The 21,264-nt window shown below is 45.1% G+C and overlaps 1 protein-coding gene across 1 annotated transcript in view; it reads left to right on the top strand.

The window, feature by feature from the left end:
- Positions 1-6,191: 6,191 nt before the first annotated feature.
- Positions 6,192-21,264, top strand: part of Ctnna1 (catenin alpha 1) — a 191,732-nt gene continuing 176,659 nt past the window's right edge. Inside the window, exon 1 of the mRNA XM_045132282.1 lies at positions 6,192-6,291. The gene's annotated coding sequence lies outside the window, so the exon portion shown is untranslated. The remainder of the gene's footprint in view (positions 6,292-21,264) is intronic.

Here is a 21,264-nt window from a genome sequence, read left to right as displayed (position 1 = left end):
CCTGCTTCTGGAGTGCTGGGATTAAAGTCATGCACCACCATGCCAGACCCTATTTTATTTAAAAAAATTTTTTTTGTTGTTGTTGTTTATTTTTTTGAGAGCGACAGACAGAGAGAGAAAGAGGCAGAGAGAGAAGAGAGTGGGTACGCCAGGGCCTCCAGCCACTGCAAATGAACTCCAGAAGCGTGCGCCCCTTTGTGCATCTGGCTAACATGGGTCCTGGAGAATCAAGCCTCAAACCGGGGTCCTTAGGCTTCACAGGCAAGTGCGTAACCCCTAAGCCATCTTTCCAGCCCCCTATTTTGCTTTTTTTAAAGTATTTATTTATTTCCAAACACACACACACATGGAGAGAGAGGGAGAGGGAGAGAGAATGGGCACGCCAGGGCTTCCAGCCACTGCAAATGAATGGCAGATGTGTGCACCACTTTGTGCATCTGGCTTTACATGGCTACTAGGGAATCAAATCCAGGCCTTCAGGCATTGCAAGTAAGCACCTTAACTGCTGAGCCATCTCTCCAACCCCTATTTTACTAAATTTATTTATTTATTTGAGAGAGAGAGAAAGAGAGAGAGAGACAGACAGACAGAAAGAATGGGTGCACCAGGGCCACCAGCCACTGAAAACGAACTCCAGACACATGCACCACCTTGTGCAGCTGACTTTTGTGAGACCTGGGAATCGAACTGGGTCCTTTGGCTTTGCAGGCAAGCACCTTAACCACTAAGCAATTCATCCAGCCTGTATTTAAAAAAAAATTATTTTTATTTATTTGAGAGAAAGCAAGACAAAGAGGAAGAGAGAGAAAAAGCAAGAGAGAATGGGTGTACCTGGGCCTCCAGCCACTGCAAATGAACTCCAGATTCATGCGCCACCTTGTGCATCTAACTTACGTGGGTACTGGGGAATCAAGACTGGGTCCTTAGGTTTGGCAGGCAAGCACCTTAAGTGCTATGGTATCTCTCCAGCCCCCTAGTTCAGGTTTTTTTTTTTTTTAATGTATTATTATTGCCGGGCATGGTGGTGCACACCTTTAAACCCAGCACTCGGGAGGCAGAGGTAGGGGGATTGCCATGAGTTCGAGGCCACCCTAAGACTACATAGTGAAATCCAGGTCAGCCTGAGCTAGAGTGAGACCCTACCTCAAAAAAACAAAAACAAAAACAAATTATGTTATTTTATTTTTGTTTTTTTGAGGATGGGTCTTGCTCTCTAGCCCAGGCTGACCTGGAATTCACTATGTAGTCTCAGGGTGCCCTGGAACTCACAGTGATTCACTTACCTCTGCCTCCCCAGTGCTGGGATTAAAGGTGTGCATCACCACTCCTGGCTCTATTTTATCTTATTTTTCTAAAATATTTTTTTTTGTTTTTTCCAGGCAGGGTTTCATTGTAGCCCAGGCTAACCTAGAATTCACTATGTAGTCTCAGGGTGGCCTCAAACTCACAGCAATTTTTCTACCTCTGCCTCCTGAGTGCTGGGATTAAAGGCATGCACCACCATTTCTGGCTCTATTTTATTTAAAAACATTTTACTTTTATTTATTTGAGAGAGAGAGAAAGAATGAGGATGGGTGCACCAGGGCCTTCAGCCACTGCAGACAAACTCCAAACACAAGTGCCACCTTGTGCAACTGGCTTATGTGGGTCCTGGGAAATCGAACCTGGGTCCTTTGGCTTTTCAGGCAAGTGCCTTAACTGCTAAGCCATCTCTTCAGCCCTGTACTTTGTTTTCACTTATTTAAAAAAAGTATATTTTTATTTATTTGAGAGAGAAAAGAGAAAGAGAAAGAGAAAGGGCACACTAGTGCCTCTAGCCACTGCAAACAAACTCCTTGCATATGCCATCTTGTGCATCTGGCTTACGTGGGGCCTAGGGAATCAAACTGGGGTCCTTAGGCTTCACAGGCTTCCTTAACTGCTAAGCCTCACTCCAGCCGTCTACTTTATTTTTAAAATATTTTATTTTTATTTATTTGACAGAGAAAGGAGGAGAGAGAGAGAATGGGCACACCAGGGCCTCTAGTCACTGCAAATGAACTCCAGACCTGTGCGCCCCCTTGTGCATCTGGCTAACGTGGGTACTGGGGAATCGAACTTTTGAGATAGGGTCTCATGTAGTCCAGGCTGCCTTTGAGTTCACTATGTAGCTGAGAATGATTAGTTATGCAAATAGAGCCCAGGGCTCTGTGCATGTAAGGCATTCTCTTTACCAACTGAGTCACACCCCTCGCCTCTCTACATAGGTTTTTCTAGGTTGGCCTGGTGATAGCAGTCCCTCTTCTTCAGCCTCCTGAGTGCAGGTGAAACATCCCTGCCAAACAAATATTAATTGACAACTATGTTCTGATATAACCAAGTGAATTGTGTGTGGGTGGGGGGGGATGTTATAGCTAATTTAGGCAGAGGAAACTTATATAAGAGTCAAGACCCTGAGGGTAGAAACAGAATAGCATATAGCTGGCTTTGTAAAGGTAAGTTCTTTTTTTTCTTCTTTTCTTTATTTATTTGATAGAAGGAAGGGAGGAGGGAGAGGGAAGGAGGGAGGGCATGCATGTGCCACCTTGTGCATCTGCCTTACATGGGTACTAGGGAATCCAACCTTGGTCCTTAGACTTTGCAGGCAAGTGCCTTAACTGCTAAGCCATATCTCCAGCCCTTCTTTACTTTTTGGAGTGCTGGGGATTTAATCCAGGACCTTGAACTTGCTAGGAAGCACTGAGCTATATAGTCTCTCTTTTTAAATAATTAGTTTATTTGCAAAATATGAATGATAGGGAGACAGAAAGAAAGGACATACCAGGGTCTCCTGCCACTGTAAAAGAACTTCAGATGCATGTATCACTCTGTGCATCTGGCTTTACTTGGGTACTGGAGAACTGAACTCAGGCTGCCAGGCATTGCAAGAAAGTGCCTTAACTGCTGAGCCATCTCTCCAGCCCATCCCTCTTCCTTCCTTCCTTTTTGATATTTTATTTATTTGAGAGAGAAAGAGGCAGATAGAGAGAATGGGCATGCCAGGGCTTCTAGCCACTGCAAATGAACTCTAGACACATGTGCCACCTTGTGCATCTGGCCTACACGGGTATTTGGGAATTGAACCTGGGTCCTTAGGCTTTGCAGGCAAATGCCTTAACTGTTGAGACATCTCTCCATTCCATCCCTCTTTCTTTTGATGGGTGTTCTCTCCCAACTTCATGAGTCCATTACCTTTTGTTAGCATTTCTCTCTCTTTTTTTGAGACAGGATTTTGCTCTAGCCCAGGCTGATCTGGAATTCACTATGTAGTCTCTGGGTGGCCTCAAACTCACAGCAATCCTCCTACCTCTGCCTCCCGAGTGTTGGGATTAAAGGCGTGTGCCATCAAGCCCGGCACCGTCTGTTAGCATCTCTTAACTAGTATAAACCCATGGTACTTTGAATCAGTGTACCTGGTGCTTTGTACTTGTTTAATCACAAATGTTCACTGGGTAATCTCCTGAGGGGTGGGCACTGTGTTAGGTGTTGTCTTTCAGAAGTTTGACTTCCCTTGGGGGAAAGGGAGACCTGAGCAGTGGGATAAATATGTTGGGAACAGATTTCTTTAGCATCCTACTCAGACAAAACAAATAACAAATACTGTTGTCTTACTCTAATTCGGGTTTATAGATACACCAATACCTGCAATTTTAACATCCTTTGATCCTGGAGAAACAATGATTTTATATATATTTTCTTTCTTTCTTTTTTTTCTGAGACAAGGTCTCATTATGCATCCCAGGATGGTCTCCAAGTAGCTATCCTTTTGCTTCACCCTCCCTATTTTATTAGGGTTTCCTATACAGGTTAATATGTTTATAAATTTTTTATTTACCAAGAAGATAATGCAAGAAGGGTGAGAGTAAAATTCCCTAAATGGTCAGGATAAATTTATGTGTGAGGGTACAAAGGTACAATCCCAAGAAGGGATGCTAACTTTGTTCTCTTCTGGATCAGAAAGGCTTTTGGTTTTTCCATCTCCTTAATAAAGGGGAGCATTTATTTAGCTGGTTTCTAGGGACTTTACACTTTTACTTGCCCAAGAGGCAAGGTGTGCTGGCTCAGGTTTGTATTCATAGGAAGGTGAAAGTAGCTTCATGAGTTACTGGCTACATAGCCAATTCTAGGCCAGCCTAAACTACATGAAACTTTGTCTTAAAAAAAAAAAAATCCATGGGCTGGGGAGATGGCTTAGCAGTTAAAGTGATTGCCTGCTAAGCCAAAGGACTCAGGTTCGATTCCCCAGGACCTACATAAGACAGATGCATAAGGGGGCACATGCATCTGGAGTTTGTTTGCAGTGGCTGGAGACCCTGGCACGCCCATTCTCTCTATCTACCTCTCTTTCTCTCTCAAACAATAATTAAAAAAAAAACAAAAAACAGGCTGGAGAGATGGCTTAGCGGTTAAGCGCTTGCCTGTGAAGCCTAAGGTTTGAGGCTTGGTTCCCCAGGTCCCACGTTAGCCAGATGCACAAGGGGGCACACGCGTCTGGAGTTCGTTTGCAGAGGCTGGAAGCCCTGGTGCGCCCATTCTCTCTCTCCCTCAATCTGTCTTTCTCTCTGTGTCTGTCGCTCTCTAAATAAATAAATAAATAAATAAATAAAATACTGCTAGGCGTGGTGGCACATGCCTTTAAAGCCAGCACTTTGGGGACAGACTGCAGAAGTTGGAGGATTGCTGTGAGTTCTAGGCCACCCTGAGACTACACAGTGAATTCCACACACAAATTCCTGCTGAGTGTGGTGGTGCACACCGCTAACCCCAGCACTTGGGAGGCCAGTGTGAGACTACCTAGTGAATTCCAGGTTAGCCTGGGCTAGAGTGAGACGCTGCCTCATAAAAAGAAAAAAACAATCCTGGGCTGGAGAGATGGTTCAGTGGTTAAGGTGCTTGCCCGCAAAGCCTATGAACAAGAGTTTGATTCCCCAGTACCCATGTAAAGCCAGATATACAAATTGGCACATTTATCTGGAGTTCATTTGCGGTGGCTGGAGGCCCTGGCCACCCATTCTCCCTCTCTTTTTCTCTCTCTACTGGCAAACAAACAAATAAATTTGTTTTATTTATTTGACAGAGAAAGAGAGAGAGAATGAGCGCGCCAGGGCCTCCAGCCACTGCAAAGAAACTCCAGATGCATGCACCTCCTTGTGCATCAGGCTAACATGGGTCCTGGAGAATCGAACCTGGGTCCTTTGGCTTTGCGGGCAAACGCCTTAGCCGTTAAGCCATCCCTCCAGCCCTATTTATTTATTTGAGTCAGGCAGAGAGAGAGAATGGGGGCGCCAGGGCCTCTAGCCGCTGCAAGTGAGCTGCAGACGCATGCATCACTTTGTGCATCTAGCTTACATGGGTTCTGGGATATTGAACCTGGGTCTTTTGGCTTTGTGAGCAAGCGCCTTGACTGCTAAGTTCTCTCTTCAGCCCAAATAAAGGTATTAAAAAAAATCCCAAAACGGGCTGGAGAGATGGCACAGTGATAACAGCGCCTGACAACCCAGGTTTGATATCCCCGTACTCACGTCAAGCCAGATGCACAACGCAGTGAATGCGACTGGAGTTCAGATGCAACGGCTATAGGCCCTGGCACACCCTCTCTCCTTGCAAATAAATAAAATATATTTAAAAAAAACAACAACAGTAAAACTCCTGAAACAACAAAACAGGTCTCTAGAGTCGGGTTCTAGTTCTGTGGGACTTTTACTTAGGCTGTTTCTTCTTTGGTATTTCTGGGAGTCATGGATCCTCGGGGTTACCTTTAGAAGACTGTGTCCCAGGATCACTTCCCGGCCCGGCCGGGTCCCTAGGGTATGGGACGGGGCAGGGCCTGCCCCGCCGAGACTCACCTGTGCTGGGAGCCATGACTCACCTGCCCGCCCTCGCCTTCCCCGGCTCGCGGGCTGTTCCGGGAGTCACCGCTCCTCCTCCCAGCCCTGGTACGAGCGCTCACTCTAGGGTCTAGGAAGGGGCGCTCTGGGAGGTCCCGGTTCCCCTCCGCGCGCGCGCGTGTGTGTGCGGGGGTCCCCGAAGAGGTGGGCCCGGCTAGGGCTGGACGTGCGGGGCAGGCAGGCGGCGGGAGGCTGCGGGAAGAGCGCGGCGGAGGGAGGTGCCGGGAAGGGCGGGCGGGGCGGGGCGCGGGCCGGGCGGCGCGCGGGGCGGGGGGCCGGGCGGCCCATTTCCTCCTCGGAGCCGGACGGGGAGGGAGACAAAGCGGCGGCCGTCGGCTGGCTTGGCGCCTCAGCAGTGGTCCCGCGCTCGAGCGGCTCGTCGCAGGTGACTCCCCGGGGCCGCCGCGGGGCTGAGGGAGTGCGGAGGGTCGGCCGCGCTTTTCCGGGCGTCTCCTTGGCGACGCCGCCCTTTCGGGAGGGAGCGTCCGGCGGGGCCCGGGCCGACGCGGGGCCCTGGACGGGCGGGGCCCGCGCTCGCGCTCGCTCGCTCGGGAAGAAGTTGAGCGGCCGCGGCGGCTGGACGAGGCCCGTGTCCGGGTCCCCCCGCGCCGCCGCGGCAAAACTTTCTCGCTCTTTCTAAACTTTGCGGCGCAGGCCTCGGCGCGCGCCCGCCCGCCCGCCCGTCCGCGGCCCCGCGTCGTCGCGCGGCCCCCCTTCCTCGTCCGGGTGCCCGCGGGCCTGGCTGGGGGTGCCCCGACCGGGGCGCTGCGGGAGGGCGTGTTTCGGGGCGGCGTTTGTTCTCGGGGCTTGTGCTGCCTGCGCCCCTCCCCACCGCGGAGGCGAAGGCGCGCGGGACGGGAAAGTCGCGAGGCCCGCTCCCCCGTCTGCCCCGAGGCCCGGGGGCGCGCCCCGCCCCGCCCTGCCCCGCCGCCGCCGTGGGCTTCGGCCTGAGCCTGTTACCGTCCCCTTCATGTCCAAATGAGGCGCTTTGGGCTGTTGGATTGCAGGCGCTGCCCTCTTGGTGCTGGTTTTCAGGAGTATCCCTGGAGGCGGCTGTTGACTTTTGTTATTTTGGGACAGTCGCTGGTGTAGCCCCAGGCCGGCTTGGGACGCGCACTCTACCTGCCTGAGTCTCCAGAGGGCTGGACTTCACGAGTGTCGACCCGCTGTTCACTTTTAAAGGATGTGTGTGTGCGTGTGTCTGTCTGTCTGTCTGTCTTGGCCTTGTTGGAAAAAAAAAACAAAACACAAAACGTTGACTACATGCTACCCAATAATGCATGTCTGGTTGGCCCAAATTCAGGGTTGACACCCTCATGTCCTTCAGCGTCTTTGTAAAACTTGTTCTTGTGAGTGTTCTGTCCAGAATGTACTTACTACTAAGCGGTTTGATAAGTATATTTTTGTGTTTGGCAGTGATTTTAAAAAACTGTACAGGTGGGTTTTACTCTAAGGAATGGAATTTAAGGGCTGGGAGAATGGCTCATCGGGTGAAAGGGGCTTGCTCTGCTGCCCTGCCCACCCGAGTTCACTTTCTTAGGACCCCACGTAAAACTGGTTCATAAGTCTGCCATCCCAACGTACCTGTGGCGGTGGGAGGAAGAACCAGGCCAAATAGTCTGACCTTCCCAGCAGCAAACTAGAGAGATACTGTTTGAAACAAGGTGGAAGGACAGGACCAACACCCTCCAGGGACACACACTGCACACAGACAATAAAAAAATGATGCTTTATATATATATATATATATATTTTTTTTTTGCCTCGAACCGGTGTCCTTAGGCTTCACAGGCAAGCGCTTAACCGCTAAGCCATCTCTCCAGCCCTCTCTCCCTCTCTCTCTTTTTTTTTTTTTAATTTTTATTAACATTTTCCATGATTACAAAATATATCCCATGGTAATTCCCTCCCTCCCCACCCCCACACTTTCCCATTTGAAATTCCATTCTCCATCGCATTCCTTCCCCATCACAATCATTGTAATTACATATATACAATATCAACCTATTAAGTATCCTCCTCCCTTCCTTTCTCTTCCCTTTATGTCTCCTTTTCAACTTACTGGCCTCTGCTACTAAGTATTTTCATTCTCACACAGAAGCCCAATCATCTGTAGCTAGGATCCACATATGAGAGAGAACATGTGGCGCTTGGCTTTCTGGGCCTGGGTTACCTCACTTAGTATAATACTTTCCAGGTCCATCCATTTTTCTGCAAATTTCATAACTTCATTTTTCCTTACCGCTGAGTAGAACTCCATTGTATAAATGTGCCACATCTTCATTATCTACTCATCAGTTGAGGGACATCTAGGCTGGTTCCATTTCCCAGCTATTATAAATTGAGCAGCAATAAACATGGTTGAGCATGTACTTCTAAGGAAATGAGATGAGTCCTTTGGATATATGCCTAGGAGTGCTATAGCTGGGTTAATATTATTTATTTATTTATTTGAAAGAGAGAGTATGGGCACACCAGGCCTTTTGCTCCTGCAAACAAACTCTAGATAAACACACCTATTTATGTGTCTGGCTTTTGAGGAATTGAACCAGAGCCATCAGGCTTTGCAACCAAGCATCTATAACCTCTGAGCCATCTCCCCAGCCCTAAATACTTACTTTTAAACCAAAGAAAATACTAAAAGAAGAAATTGAGTGTAAGCCGGTTGTGGTGATGCAGGTGGCTTATACTAGCACTTGGGAGGCAGAGGCTGGAGAGTGGAGGGCTGAATTCTAGGTTTGCTTGGGATGCATGAGACTCTGTTTCAAATCAAAAAACAAAAATTAAGGGCTGGAGAGATGGCTCAGTGGTTAAAGGTGTTTGCCTGCAAAGCCTGACCACCAGGATTCAATTCCCAGTATTTATGTAAAGCCAGGTGCATAGAGTGGTGCATAGGCAGGTGTTCCTTCTGTGTGTTCATTCTCTGTGCTTGCAAATAAATAAAAATATTAAAAATAAGAAAATGGACTCTGTTTTACAAGAGGAATAAGTGGACAAACCATTTATATCCTCTGCTCAATTCTTCTCTTGACTGTTACTAAGTTTTAGGATGGGTTTTGAGGCCTCACAGGTGATTAAGACATGGTCTTTATCATAGTGTGCACAGTGTAAATGGAGGAGGCCCGTGTCCCGCTGTCGTGCTTGCAGCCTTCTTTAGAGCCATATTAGCACTGGTCAGACACGGTGTGAGGGTTAGTTTTTTTCTTTGTGTAGACAAGGTCTTCTCGTGTATCCTAACTCTTCATCCTTCTGCCTCAGCTTTCTGAGTTCTGGGATTCAGGCCTGTATCACCACACCTTTTTGGGTTAAGTTGCATATGATGCTAACACAAAGAAACTTGGCATGAGGTGGTGAAGTCATTCTGGGAGATAGTGGCATTTGAACTGGACGAAAAGTGAGTTAATTTTTTTTTTTTTTTTTTTTTGAGGCAGGGTCTCCTTCTAGCCCAGGCTAACCACAAACTCTCAGCAGTCTTTGAGTACTGGGAGTATAGGTGTGAGCACCACCCTTGGCTGAAATGTGAGTTGAAATCACATGAGAGGAGAAAAGCATGAGATGCATGAAAGGGCATATTGAATGTGAGAAATTGTGTTATCATTCTTGTTTTCTCCCTTCTTCCTTCTCTCCCTCCTTTTTATAGGTTTCTATCCTCAGTATCTTAGTTTTAGCACACTGATGTGACAGCAACTTTACTCTCATCAGGAACTTTTTTTTCCCCCCGAGGGAGGGTCTTACTCTAGTCTAGGCTGACCTGGAATTCAGTGTGTAGTCTCATACTGGGATTGAAAGTGTGTGCCCAGCAGTAACAGTTTATATAGTGACTTAGAGATAAGTGGTGCCATCTTTTTTCCTAGTTGAGAATCACAGCCCTGTGTAATTGCTGCCAATTATTATTACTACTATTATTATTATTTTGTAGTGCTGGTGAATTAACCCCTGACATCAGCTTCAGGCCTCCACATGTGCACACGCACACATATACACACATATATGCTACACACACAAGATAAAGCTGTAAGACATTATAGGGCCTTTCATGATTTGAGAAACTTTTCTTATTCTTTTTTTTTTTTTCAAGGTAGGGTCTCACTGTAGCCCAAGCTGACTGATCTGGAATTTACCACATAGTCTCTGGCTGGCCTCAAACTCACAACGACCCTCCTACCTCTGCCTTCCAAGTGCTGGGATTAAAGGTGTGCACCACCACAGCTGGCTATCCTAAATTTTAAATATTTATTTATGAGAGAATATGGGCATACCAGGCTCTCTTGCCTTTCTAACGCACTCTAGACAAGTGCTGCTTTGTGCATGTGGCTTTACATGGGTGCTGGGGAATTGAACCTGGGTCAGCAAGTTTTGCATGCAAGCACCTTTAACTGCCGAGCCTTCTCTCCAGCCCTGGAGAAGATTTTTAGTTCTTGTTAATGCTTAGAAATCCCCTCCCCTCCCTGAGGTAGGGTCTCACTCTAGCTCAGGCTGATCTGGAATTCACTATGTAGTCTCAAGGTGGCCTTGAACTCTCAGCGGTCCTCCTACCTCTGGCCCCTGAGTGCTGGGATTCAAGGCGTGTGCTACTACACCCGGTGAGAAGATATATATTTGGTGAGAAGATCTATTTTTATGTGTACAGCCTGCTTGGTGTTAAGATAGTGGAGGTAAAAGGTCATAGGAATGAAGGGGACTCTATGTTGATGAGCACTAGATTGGATTGGAGGAGGAGGTGTCCAAACATCTTTGTAAAGTTGTTTCCTAAGTGATGAGCTTTAGTAATGTCTCAAAATTCAGCATTTTTACTTCTAGGAGGAAACTTCTTACTAAGTTCTCTTAGAAAATTTGCATGGCAGTGAACCTTATTGATGTTTCTGTTTGACTCTCCTGCTAGAAAGTGAGCCTTGTAAGCCTCTTAAAGGCAAGGACTCAAAGCCTTATCTTTCAGGTGGGTGTCTGGCAAAGATGGCAAATGAGATGAACTGAGGGGAAAAAAAAATATCTTTCTGAAGTCTACTTTGTGGGTGGTACAATAACAGGTGAGGCCACAGATTACAGAGATGCTCAGATATCAAATTGCTTTTATGGGCAACTTGAGAACTTTCTCCAACTCCTTTTTCTTTTTTCCCACCCAAACCTAATCATTGATGAAATCTTCTCTATGTAGTATGACATACTTTTTCTTTTCTTTTTTTTTTTTTTTTCAAGGAAGTGTTTCACTCTAGTCCAGGCTGACCAATACACTATGTAATCTCAGGGTGGCCTCCAACTCACAGTGATCCTCCTACCTCTACCTCCCATGTGCGGGGATTAAAGGTGTGCGTCACCACACCCGGCTACATACCTTTTCTTTTTAGGCTGTTTACATCATTATTTGGGTGTATGTGTATATTGAGTGCAGGTGCACATATGCCACATTGGTGGGCAGAGGTCAGGGAACACCTTTTGGGCCAAGAGCTTCTGGGAAGTGCTGTGTCTGCTTCTCATTAAAAGGTCAGTGTGCTGGGGTTGTAGGAGCCTCCTTTGGCTTCTAATTTTTCACCTGAGGTCTGGGGATTAAACTCTGGTACGCCAGTTTGAATGGTGAGTGCTTTATCCACTGAGTCATCTCCCTAGCTCAAAGAACACCTTTCAGTCTCTCATCCTTCCCTCCCTCCCTCCTCTTCTTCCAACCCCCCTCTCCTCCCCTTCCTCCCTCCTTTTTTTTGGTGGTACTGGGATTGAAGCCAAGTTATCATACATACTAGGCAAGCCCCACTACCACTAAGCTACACCTTCACCCTTTAGATCACCCCCTCTCCCCCACACCCACACAGATTTCTTATGTAGCCCAAGTTGGTCTCCACTTGGTGTGTAGCTGAAGATGACCTGTGTCCCCTCCTCCTGAGTTCTGGGATGATGGGCACACCTGGTTCATGTCCTGCTGGTGACTGATTGCAGGGGCCTTGTGCCTGCTAGGTAAGGACTCTGCCAGCAAAGCTACATCTTCAGTTCTTAGGCTGCTTTTATCTTTATTAACCTTTTTTTTGTCTTTGAAGATAGAGTCTCACTCCAGTCCATGCTGACCTGGAATTCACTATGTAGTGTAGCCTCACTGCCATCCTTCCTACTTCAGCCTCCTGGGTGCTGGGGTTAAAAGCATGCACCACCATGCCTGACTAATATTTTTAGTTATAAGAGAGAGAGGGGCTGGGGGGATGGCTTAGCAGTTAAGGTTGTTTGCCTGCAAGGCCAAAGAACCCAGGTTCTGTTCCCCAGGACCCATGTTACCCAGAGGCACAAGGAGTTGCACACGTCTGGAGTTCGTTTGCAACGGCTGGCGCTCCCATTCTCTCCCTCTCTTTCCCTCTTTCTCTGTCAAAGTAAATAAATAAAAATAAAGTATTTTAAAGAGGGAGAGGGAGAGAATGAATGAGAATGAGTACACTAGGGCTCCTGCTGCTACATACAAAATCCGGACACATGTGCCACTTTGTCTGGCTTTACATGGCTATTGGGGAATTGAATCCAGGCTGGCAGGTTTTGCAAGAAAGCACCTTTAACCACTGAAACATCTCCCTAGACCCTAACATGCTTTTTTACGATGAAAACTGATCATCATAGAAGAGAATCTAATTTTCCTGAAATCCTAAAATGTACACCTGATTAATGATGGTTTCAAATACCTCTGTTCCTCCCCTTCTTTCTCCCATCCCTCCCCCTTCCCTCCCCTCTCCCCTTCTTCCTCCTTTCCCCTTCCCTTCCTTCTCTTGTCTCTTTTTTTTGAGACAAGATACTATATAATAACCCGGGCTGGCCTCAGGCTTACTGTGTAGCTGAGAATGGCCTTGGGCTTCTGATCCTCTTGCCTCCACCTCCTTAGTGCTGGGGTTACAGGTGGGTGCTACTATTTCCTGCTTCCTGTTTTCATTTCTTTGCAGAAATGTACCAAGAAGTGGAATTGCTGGATCATGCAGTAATTATGGGTGGTTTTTATATGTTTGTCTGCGTGTGTGGTTATTTGAGACAGGCTCTTGTGATCCAGGCTGGCATTGGATTCCCTCTAAAACCCAGGCAGGCCTCAGATTCATTGCATCTTGCTTCAGCCTCTTGAGTATTAGCATTACCTTGTGTGCCACTACTCTGGCTTCAGTTTAGTATTTTAGTGAACTGCCACAGTGTTATTAGTAGCTGTACCGCTTTGCATTTCTACCAGCAATGCATCAAGGGTTCTGATCTCTCCACATCTGCACCAATACTTGTTGTTTATTTATTTTTTGGTTTTTTGAGGTAGGGTCTTACTCTGGCCCAGGCTGACCTGGAATTCACTATGTAGTCTCAGGGTGGTCTCGAACTCATGGTGATGATCCTCCTACCTCTGCCTCCTGAGTGCTGGGATTAAAGATGAGCACCACCATGCCCCCTAGCCCAGGCTGACCTGGAATTCACTATTTAATCTCAGGCTGCCCTCAAACTCATGGTGATCCTCTTACTTCTGCCTCCCGAGTGCTGGGGTTAAAGGTGTGTGCCACCACACCTGGCCCCTCTTAATAATAATACTAATAATTTGACATCCATCCTGTGGCATTTAGAACATTGTCCTATTATTTTGACTTGCAAGTCTGTAATGATGAGTAAAGTTGAATCTTTTCATGTTGTTATTGGCCCATTATATGTGCCTGGAAAAGTGTCTAAATTGTCCATTTTTATTCTTTCCATTGTTTAAACATTTTATTGATAACTTTCGTAAATATAGACAATATACCATGATCAGAATTGCCTTTTACCACTTCCCTTTTCTCATTCCCAATACCCCCTCCACTGAGCCCCTTTCCAACTACTTTTTTTTCTTTCTTTCTTTTTATCTTTGTTGTTGTTGTTGAGGTAAGGTCTCATTCTAGCCCAGGCTGACCTGAAATTCACTATGCAATCTCGGGGTGGCCTTGAACTCATGGCAGTCCTCCTACCTCTGCCTCCTGACTGCTGGGATTAAAGGTGTGTGCCACAGTGTTGCTCAGCTCTCTCTCCTATTTTGATGCTTGCTTATCTATTTATTTATTTTGAAATAGGGTCTCATTCTATAGCCCAAGCTGGCATGAAACTCGCTGTATTGCCCAGGCTAGTCTCAAACATGAGGCAGTTCTTTTGCCCTAGCTTCCCAAATATTAGGATTCTAGGCATGTGTCACTAAACTCATCTAAAAACCCAACTCTTCAAAGGTTAAAATAAACAGAATTGAGTGGTGTGGATATTTCTTGTTGCTAATTTATCATTGGTTAAATGTCTGTTATATGATAAATTAAAATAATAGAATGCTCTTAGTTGTTTTTAATCTTATGGGACTCGGCCCTATAGTTTTGAATTTTGTCATCTGTGTAGTGAATAGTATGAGTTATAGGTATGTTTTAACTTCTGATGAGGTAAAATGCTGGGACAAAGCACCTGACCAAAAGCAGTTGGTGGGAGGACAGTTTTTATTTTGGCTTGTCGTGTTGAGGGAAACTTCATGATGGCAGGGGAAAGCATGGCAAGAACAGAGATTGGACATCACCTCTACCACAACAGGTGGAAAACCAGGGGCAACTGGCCATAACATCCCTAAGCCCTTCCCAACAATACACCTCCTCTAGTAAGGCTTCACCTCCCAAATTGCCACCAGTTGAGGACCAAGTATACAAAGCCCATGAGTTTGTGGGGGACATATGATTCAGACAACCACAAATACTAATTAATTCTGTTAGTTATGGAATGCTGGATATTTATTTATTTGAGAGAGAGAGAAAGTATATGAGAATGGGCACACCAGAGTCTCCAGCTGCTGCAGACAAACTCCAGATGCATGTGCTTGTGCATCTGGCTTATGTGAGTACTAGGTAATTGAACCTGGGTACTTAGGCTTTGCAGACAAGTGCCTTAGCCTCTAACCCATCTTTCTAGTCCAAGGACATTCAAAAGATATTAATTTATTTGAGAGAGAGAAAGAGGCAGAGAGAGGAAGAAGGAAGAAGGGAGGGAGGGGGAGAACCAGTGTACCAGGGCCTCCAGCCACTTCAAATGAGCTTCAGATACATATGCCATTTTGTGCATCTGGCTTACATATGGGTACTGGGTAACTGAACTCTGGTACTTAGGCTTTGCAAGCAAGTGCCTTAATCACTAAACCATCTCTCCAGCTCCAAGGATTATTTTTACCCACAATTAAGTGAGTTATTTTAGGAGTAAAACAAATGGAAAAGTTTAGCATTAAAATACAATTTAAATAAAAGAATTTGCATGTGTGCATGCACTCTTGGAAACACCAGAGTAGAATTGTCACTTTTTAAGTAAAATTGCTATATTGGGCTGGAGAGATGGCTTAGTGTTTAAGGCATTTGCCCCCAAAGTCAAAGGACCTCAGTTCGATTCCCCAGGACCCACATAAGCCAGATGTACAAGGTGGTGTATGCATCTAGAGTTTGTTTGCAGTGGCTGGAGGCCCTGCTGTACTCATTCTGTGTCTCTCTCTGTCTGCCCCTTTCTTGCTCTCTCAAATAAATAAGTTAAAAAATTGTTATATTTATTTGCCTATTTTTTTTAAGAGAGAGGGAGAGAGAAAGAGAAAGAATGGGTGTGCCAAGGCCTCTAGTCACTGCAAAGGAACTTACTTTACATGTGCTACCTTGTGCCTCTGGATTTATGTGGGTCCTGGGGACTTGAACCTGGGTTGTTAGGCTTTGCAGGCAAATGCCTTAACTGCTGACCTCTCTCTACAGCCCAACTTGCTACTTTGTTGTTGTTGTTGTTGTTATTTTTTTTTTTTGAGGTAGGGTCTTGCTCTAGCCCAGGCTGACCTGGAATTCACTATGTAGTCTCAGGGTGGCCTCGAACTCATGGTGATCCTCCTACCTCTGCTTCCTGAGTGTTGGGATTAAAGACGTGCACCACCATGCCCGGCTCCATCTTGCCACTTTTTGCATCAGGTTTTATGTGAGTGCTTGGGGCATTGAATCCAGCTGGGTGGGCAGGCTTTTCAAACAAAGGCTTTTAACCAGTGAGTTTGCTCCTCAGTCCCAATACCTATTATATTATCTATTTGTGTGTGTGTATGTGTGTGTTTGTGTGCTTGCCTGCACCTGCCATGATGCTCTTGTGGAGGTCAGAGGGTACTTGGGTTAGTCCTCCTCTTCTACTCTGTTTGAAGCAGGGTCTTTTGATATTGATGGCTTCCAGGAAATTCTCTTGTCTTTGTCTTATGCACACTGGAAGCCTTATGCACACTGAGATTATAGAAGCCTGCCATAGCTTTCTGCTTTTTTGTGGGGTCTGAGAATCCATACTAAAATACTCAGTTGGGAGCTAAGTGCTTTATCCACTGAGCCATCTCCCCAACCCAGTTTATTCAAGTTTTTCTTTAATACATGTTATATTTATTAACTTTTGAATTCACTATTCTCAGGCTGGCTTCACATTCCTAGGGCTCCTCCTACCTCTGCTTCATGAGTGCTGGAATTAAAGGCATGTACCACCATGCCCAGCTTAAAAGTCATAGTTAAAGTTGGGCTCAATAGTACATACCTGTAATCTCAGCATTCCAGGGAAATAGAGATAGGAGGATAAGAAATTTGTGGTCATCCTCAGGTATACAGTAAGTTAGAAGCTGTAGTAGACAGCTTCAAGTCCCTGAGATGAACTTCTGGTCCAGGAAATTATAGAGGAAACGACTTATTGCAGTTTACAGATCCAGGGGAAGTTCCATAACAGTAGAAGAAGCTGGCCTGCTTTCACAAGCCCACACATGAGAGAAGAAAAGCCACAAGCCAGAAGCCACGTAGCACAGTTCAGGAACTCCAGGTGGAACTTGCATATCTCTAGACACTTTGCATGTCTTTAGATTGGAATTTCAAACCCACCACCACACCTTAAGATCTGTCCAGTAACACCTCTTCCAGCCATGTGGCTGCAGACCAAACCACAGACTAATAATAACACAGAGTAGATTGGGGGCCTACTGTTCATATACCACATTCCACCCCTGGCAACCAATGGATTCAAAAGCACACATTGTAAATTGTATTCAATCCAATTTCAAAGGTCCCTATAGTCTTGAACAACTTAAGATAGTTCCAAAGTCCCAAGTCTGTGAGACTTAAGATTGTCTCTTAGCTATGAGACCTGTAAAATCAAACAAGTTATATACTTTGAACATAAAAAGGCACAGGGTAAACTTTCAACTGGTATAAGGCATAGCAAGAAGAGACTAGAGCATTGCAGACTCAACCACCATCAGGCAAACATCAAACTTCTGCACTTCAAGTCCAGTGACTGGCAGTTCCGGTTTTCCAGTTTCGCCCCTCCAGCTGGGCAGAGTAGCCAGGGAAAACTTTGATCCCTAGCTAACAGCCTCCATGGTAGCCGTTGCACAGTCCTGGTATATCCAAAACATCTTGGATCTCCATGCAAACCACTGTCCATCTTCTAATGGCTTTGCCAGTTTATCAGGGCATTATGCCCTGCCTCATTCCACATCTTAGCAGTGGCTCCTGGAACTGTGTTTGCATTTCATGACCACTCCACACATTTTTCATGCTTCCAAAACTAGTAACAGGTGTGTAGGACACAGCCATATTATTAGTTCAAGGATAAAATAAATCATAGTCTTGAAAAACATGGTCTTTTTTTTTTTTTTTCCCCATTCATCTCTTTCCCAAAAAGAGTTTGTATTTCTGTCTTCCTCAGGCATCCTTTGCATTGTTTTAATGTAAAGCAGTTGGGCCATCTTTCTTTTTTTTTTCACATTTTAAATCTTTTCTTTTAATTTTTAAATTTTTATTAACATTTTCCATGATTATAATAAAATATCCCATGGTAATTCCCTCCCTCCCCCCGACACTTTCCCTTTTTAAATTCCATTCTACATCATATTACCTCCCCATCTCAATCACTGTGCTTACATATATACAATATCAACCTATTAAATACCCTCCCATCTTTCTTAAGATTGCTAATATGTTATCAATAGCAGCTTCAGTAACCTAAAACCAGTCTCAGTGTCTGTAGTTTTAACTTGCTTGAGGTTTTCAACTTCAATCTCTCAGTCTAATATCTTTAGCCAAGTACACCAGTCCATTACAAATTTAACCGTGCTCAAACTCTCTGGGCCTGGGCAGCAGAACACAGCCAGCCCTGATGCCAGTAGCTCAGTTCCAACAAAGTCCTCTTCAGCCTTTCTTTCCTCTTAGAAAGCTCATAAACCAAGTCTCTTAAGTTCAATACTGTCTGCACTTAGCATTCTCAAACTCTCATCAGAATAGTCCATAAAACTTGGCTTATCACTCCAGAAGGCATCTTCAGTTGGAAGCACCAAGTCCATGCCCATTGCTTCAAAACAGAAGTTCCAAAAGACCCAAATCCACATGATGAGGTTCATCTCATCACACATTCTGGTTCCAATTTCTGTAGAAGACAGCTCCAGGGTTCGCTGAGATGAATGTTCAGACCAGGCACAGTTATGGAGGAAGGGATTTATTGAAGCTTACAGATCCAGGGGAGGTTCCATAATGGCAGAAGAAGCTGGCCTGCTTTCACAGGTCTAGACAGAAGAAAAGCTACAAGCCAGAAGCCACACAGGATACTTCAGGAACTCCTGGTGGAATTAGGCACTTTGCATATCTTTAGACTGGAATTTCAAACCCATCATTACATCTTAAGATCTCTCCAGTGACACCACCTCCAGCCAGGTGGCTGCAGATCCAAACTACAAACTAATAAAACACTGAATATATTGGAGGTTGTCCTGGGACTACGTGAAAAAAATTTAACAAACCAAAAACCTAAGTTATTTATACCAGCTAGAGCTAAGCTTTTACCATTTTGGTGTCTTTTGTTGTTTGGCTTCTAATTAGGATGGTGGACACACTGAGAAGAGCAGCCAGTAGTAGTATAGCTGTAGGGTTGCAATTAGTAATTAGCAGTTATAATCTAGCCCCTCAATATTTGGAGACTAGGTCCTCCTCCTCACTGTTCATCCTAGCTCTGGCAAGCTCTTTCAATAGTATGTGCTTATTCACCATGTCCAGGGTGAAGGGTAGAGCTGCTTCTAAGGGCTGAAATGGAGCAAAATTAATCCAACCAAGCCTTTCCTTAGAAGAGTCAGGCTATTTTCAATATACACTCTACCGTAGGTGGATAGCAGCGTTCCTTGTTCTTCCTATCTACCCAAACATCCTCTCAGGGTCTTCTCTCAGAGAGAACACGAGTGCACACGGGTGCACCAGAACCTCTTGCCATTGCAAACCAACTTGAGATGCATGTGCCCACCCCTTTGCATATATGGCTTTATGTGGTTACTGGGAATTAAATCTATGCTGGCAGGCTTTGCAAGCAAGTGCCTTTAACCACTGAGTCATCTCCTCAGCCCTAAATCATTTTTTCTCAAGTGATTATGAAGCTACAGTTTTGGAGATTTTTCTGCACATGTTGGGTAATTTCTCATTAGCATCCTCTGTTTGCTTTTAGGGAGCAAAGTCAAACACAGATATTGGGGGGAGTTCACAAAGCAGCCTCTTGTGAAACTTGACCCTGTGCCAGTGAGCTTGTTTCTAGCTCTTGGAGATGTTGCTGTGCAGTGTGGTGGTCTTCTCATCCCCCATGTAGGCCTGGGCTTAACGGCCTAGTGAATTGGACAGTTGGGCTCCATTTGCTCTGCTTCATGCTGTTTGCACACTACTCACGTATTGAGAGCACAATACTGAATTATCCATTTGTTATTGAAAGTTCAAAGTGTGCAAAAACACCACACTTCAGTATAAAATGTCATTGTCATTTCTTGGTTAGAGCCTCTAAATGTTCATTATTTTCTGCGTTTTAAATAACTTGCACATGTTTTCTTCATATGCAAGTATGCCTATACTCCATTTCTAATGGAGCTTGAAATTAGCATGCATTTCTATTTACTTGCTGATGGACTGTCATCTATCAGCCTCATATTTTGATTGGAATTTAATTTGTTCCTTTTCACTACCTGCAGGTTTGGAGCAGTGCATGTAATGTAAATACAGTTCCAAGGGCAACTTTGGATGTTCTAAATATTTGTAGCAAAGATTCGAGCATTTGTGATTTGATTTTTAAAATGTCATCTTTTCCTCATTCCCATTTTACTTAAAGGAGGAATGATATTGTGGAATTTACTGTAACTTATTTTTAGGAGTTATTAATTTTTTAAAAACACAAAAGACTAATTTTTTTCCTTTGAGGTAGGTAGCCCAGGCTGGCTTTCAACTCACTCTGATTTTTCTACCTCAGCCTCCTTCCCCCACAGTGCTGGGATTAAAGGCAGGTAACACCGTGCCCAACTTTGAAAATGTATCTTTTGGGGCTGGAGAGATGGTTTAGTGGTTAAGGCATATGTCTGCAAAGCCAAATGACTACGTTTGATTCCTCAGTACCCACGTAAAGCCAGATTGACAAAGAGGCACATACTTCTGGAGTTTATTTGCAGAGCTGGAGGCCCCGTCATATGCCCCTCCCCTCCCCTGCCTTCCCTTGCCTTCTCCTCCCCTCCCCAGCCTTCTCTTCCCCTCCATCCCACCCTGCTTGCAAATAAAATTCTTTCAAAAAGTCTCTTTTGCATTAGAACTTTATAGTGAATAATCTAATATTAGTGTTAAATAACTGGTCTTACTAAGTGCTAATTCCTGGATTGCCTAGTAAAAAACAAACAAACATTTTTTTCTTTTTTGAGGTTGGGTTTCACCTCTAGTCCAGGCTGACCTAGAATTCACTATATAGTCTCAGGATGGCCTCAAACTCACAGAGCTATCCTCCTACCTCTGCCTCCAGAGTGCTGAGACTAAAGGCATGCTGCCACCATGCCCAGCAAAAAAATACTTTTTAATTTATTGAGTTGGAGAAATGGCTTATCATTTAAAAGCACTTTGATTCCCCAGTATCCAACTGAAGCCAGATACACAAAGTGGCACATGTATCTGTAGTTTGTTTGCAGTGGCAGTTTGTCCTGGTGTACGCATAGTCCACACATACTTTCTGCATTTTTTTTTTTTTTTTTTTAGGTAGGGTCTCACTCTAACTCAGGCTAACCTAGAATTTTCTATGTAGTCTCAGGGTGGCCTTGAACTCACAGCGATCCTCCTACCTCTGCCTCCCAAGTGCTGGGATTAAAGGCATGCACCACTATGCCTGGTATATTTTTTTGTTTTATTTATTTGAGAGAGCTAGAGAGGCAGATAGAATATTCGCATGCCAGGGCCTCCAGCCACTGCAAACAAACTCCAGATGCATGTACCACCTTGTGCATCTTCCTTTTTTGGGTACTGGGAATTGAACCTGGGTCCTTAGGCTTTGCAGGCAAGCCCCTCAACTGCTAAGCCATCTCTCTAGCCCTCTCTTTCTTAAA

Source organism: Jaculus jaculus, chromosome 13 (genome assembly GCF_020740685.1).
Source record: "Jaculus jaculus isolate mJacJac1 chromosome 13, mJacJac1.mat.Y.cur, whole genome shotgun sequence".
NCBI lineage: Eukaryota > Metazoa > Chordata > Mammalia > Rodentia > Dipodidae > Jaculus > Jaculus jaculus.
This window is presented reverse-complemented; position numbering and strand designations above follow the sequence as displayed.